The following is a 3,870-nucleotide window of genomic DNA, read 5'->3' on the forward strand; positions in this document are numbered from 1 at the left end:
GTAAAGAATTTCCTCCTTATATCCAGTCTAAACCTACCCCGTTTTAGTTTAAAACCATTACCCCTGTTTCCTGGTATCCCTGCGTGTTCCCAAGCTAATTGGAATTCCAAGGTCACTCCCAAGAAATTGGGAGAGTGCTTCCCCCTTCCCACAATCAGAACACGTTGGAAAAACACCGTCAGGCCTACCTGACTGCGCAAAATGCTGCTCAACGCGTGCAAATACCTTAGGTGAGCCGGTTAGCACCCCGCAAACCATGGGGCGCCCGTGTACCCCCCCTGGGTGCGCAGGTCTGGCGCTCACCCTTCCTTTCAGGTGGGTGCTGGCAGCGAACAAAACACTGCTCAACGCGTGCAAATACCTTGGGTGAGCCGCTTAGCACCCCGCAAACCATGGGGCACCCGTGTACCCCCCTGGGTGTGCAGGTCTGGCACTCACCCTTCCTTTCAGGTGGGTGCTGGCAGCGAGGCGGAGCTGCTGCCTTCCCCAGGCCCCAGGTGCCACCATGGCTGGCCGGCCGGCTGGCCGCCTGGCCCCACAGGACTCCCCGTCCGACCGCCTGCTAGCCATTTATGTGTGGGGAGGGTGTAAGCGGTGGTGAGGCTGCAGTGGTAAAGGTTTGCCTTTAAAGAGGTGCACTGGTGTTACAGAGCTTGCCAGTCCTCGGGAGGTGATTAATGGCTTTGCAGATGTACCTAGTTGCATTGGCACAACTGCCAGAACCTGTATTTCTCCCCTAGTTTTGGTGGGGGTTTTTTTTGGTTTTTGGGTTGTTTTTTTTTTATGGCTCTTATACTAAGCTTCAGTCTGCTTAAATCAAAGGGATAATTCTCTTCTATGATCCAAGGCCTGGATCAGCACTGCAGTAGTTTTATGAATGTCAGTGTGCATTGGTCTAGGAAAGTTTCTGGTCCTGGCGTTTTGTAAGGAAGCTTTTCTTTTTTCCCCTGGGGAAAGCAGGGCTGTTTGCCATGGTACAAAACTTCTGCTTACCCTTTGCTACCATCGCTGATGAAGCCTTTCACTGCAATATGGGCTGTAGAGAAGGGTTGTCTAATTCTTTCCCAGGCGGTTGCAAAAGGCATTATTGGGACAGTAATGGGAGGATGAGGAGATGCTAATTACCGAGCTTGAGGGGACTGCTTCAGTCACAGAGGCATGCCACGGTTTGGACAATGTCTGTGGATTAAGGACACAGATCTAGACACTGAGAGACCTTCTGGGCAGGCTGAGGAAGCTCAGGACACCCATTCTCAGGGACATATCCCCAGGATGTCTCCAGCACCTCTCTCAGGGAACTTACATTACTACTGATATGGGGAATTTTTGGGTCTGATGTGTTTTTGCAAACTCTACATCTCTGTCCAAAATTTTGTTGTACCTTTTGCTCTCTCATCGTCATCCCATGAAACTTCTTTCCCAGCAGCAAAGCAGGCCTGTCATTCCTTTTTTCACACCAGCCATTGGGTTTTGTCACCTTGGCTGGGCCAGCACCGCTGGCTGTGGGGCGTTGTGGTAAGCCAGATTGGCAAACTGATTTGCGTTAAAAGATAAACGCAAAGGTTAAAACTTCAGATCCACTCTACTTGCATAATGCTGCAACAACAGTTGTGCTGGGACACACCGAAGAGGACAGAGGCTGGGGACAGGCCTTGCCATGGATGAGAGAACAGGAGGTTTTCAGACACACACCCCAAGTCCAAGTCTGCAGGTTTAGGTGAGCGCTCTGCTCACTGTGGTGGTTCTTGTGCTTGCTTTGAATCCTCATGCATTTAAAATAGTTCTGTACTTCTAGTTCTCACTGCAGGGCTTATGGGCTCATTGGGCACCTGTGGTATTCATCGTATAGTTTACAAACGAACAAGATATAGTGCCTGGGAAACAACAAAGCTCTTTTACAAGCCAAGAAGTTGTGACTTTGTTGTTCTTAAAATGAAGCCATAATGAACAGTTCTTAAGTGCAAACCTTGACAACTGCAGAGGGAATGGAAGCAAGACCTAATTGCACAGCTTGGCATGCACTGGGCAGCAATGAAAACAAAGGTGGTAGCCAGCATCCTTATTGTTCCCTTGGCAGCCTGCCGCAATGGCCACGTGCATTGGTGTGGGGTCTCTGTGGGGCTGTCCTCCTCAGGCGGAGCTGCAGGTCTCCATGTCACCTCTGTCACTTAGGTCTGAAACAAACACAGTCTGTGCACCTTGCACCTTGCACCAAACTTTGGTCACTGTGGGCAGAGACAGGTGGCATCCCACTGGAGATGTGCTTCTCCTGCTTTTGCCCCTTGACAGCTGTCCTGAGGTCCTTTGTCCTGACTGAGTCCTTCCCCTGGCTCTTGAACAACCATTCATGGCAATAGACCTGTGAAAGTCCTGGTTGTGGGGGCTTCCAGCTGCACCAGACTGCAGAAAGGTGGGCCAAGCAGACATGGCACAGCAGCAAACAGAAAAGGTAGAAGCAGTTAAAATAGGTTTAAAACCTAAGTGGAAGCAAGAGGTGGTGTTGCTTAGGCTGCTAAATTTCAGATTATGGCTAATCATCCTAGAACTCAGGCTGGAGTTAATGACATTTGCTAATATCAATTAGACGTCAGGGTTTAAGTAATGGATTGGGAATGAGACTTGCCTTTTCATGACTAATACATAACCTGACAACTATTGTGCAGGAAAAGAACATCATCATCTCTAATTATCTTGATCATGGCTTCAAGCTATTTAAGTGCAATAGTTGCAAGACCTGGTTATGAATAGCAATTAGAGATCCCCTTGCTTGCCTTTTACTGTATTTCAGTTCATCTGTCAAGCTGTTTGTGGATCATTAGAGGTTATTTATGACTGGATAAGCTGCAGGTATTAAAACCAGGGACTCACTGGCATGCAGATGAGAAATAACAACATGCTGAAGCCATAAATGACACTTTTGTAAAAAATCGTCACCCTAGTGCAGAACTGCACCTTCACTGGGTACTCTCAGAAGTACTTCAGCTGCCCTTTAGGAGCAGCGAGTAACCCAGACCAGTGGGAGAAACTTTGTTCTTCCAGAGAATTGCTGTGTTGGAAACATGGGCCTTGCATCAGGAAAAAACCCAAGTCACCCACATGGTAGGGGCTAAAGCTCTGCTTTAGCTTAGGACTGTCTGTATGACATCTGTCTTTGCATGTGCACGCAGACAAGGCTGCTGTTACCTTCAGCTGCCTTCAATCCCCTCTGTAATAACCAAAACAAACAACATCATTTTTCATTTTCTATAGGCACTGTTCTAATATATACTACTACTACTACTACTACTACTCCTACTACTACTACTACTACTACTATTTTCCTGTGCAGTGCTCTAATATTGCAAGTTTTATTCCTTGGGAGCCTTTACAAAGCCAAAAGGTCTGTTAATTTAATGAAGGATTGCTCCTGTAGGCAAATCCCCTGGGCCTGGTCTTGTGGTCTGCCCTACCAGAACATGGCAGGCTCTTGTGCTGAACTGTCCTCCACAACAACCTGGAAACCCAGACAATTATTGCTTGAAACACGCAATATTCAAAGATCAGTTTAAGTTGCCTGAGAAAGTGATGGTGGATGAAATGTGCAAATGGCACATAGCAGCACTAATTTCCATCCTGTATTCCAGCAATGCAACTGCTCTTTACACAACTTCTGCATGGCTGCAGTGCCAGAGGCATACCTTTGCTGGCCTAATGGTGTCATCCTGAAAATACCATCCAAGTGCTGGATGCTTGAGAGACAGGCAAAAATATTTCCATCTTTGATTTTTTTTTTTCTTCTTGAACTGTAATCTTCCCTGCTTCTGCTACATGACTCTGCCTACAATATCCAGCTGCATTTGGAAGCTGCGCATCCTGAAACGCTGTGTAGAA

The sequence above is a fragment of the Egretta garzetta genome, unplaced genomic scaffold (assembly GCF_000687185.1).
Source record: "Egretta garzetta isolate BGI_Z169 unplaced genomic scaffold, ASM68718v1 scaffold403, whole genome shotgun sequence".
NCBI classification, from domain to species: domain Eukaryota; kingdom Metazoa; phylum Chordata; class Aves; order Pelecaniformes; family Ardeidae; genus Egretta; species Egretta garzetta.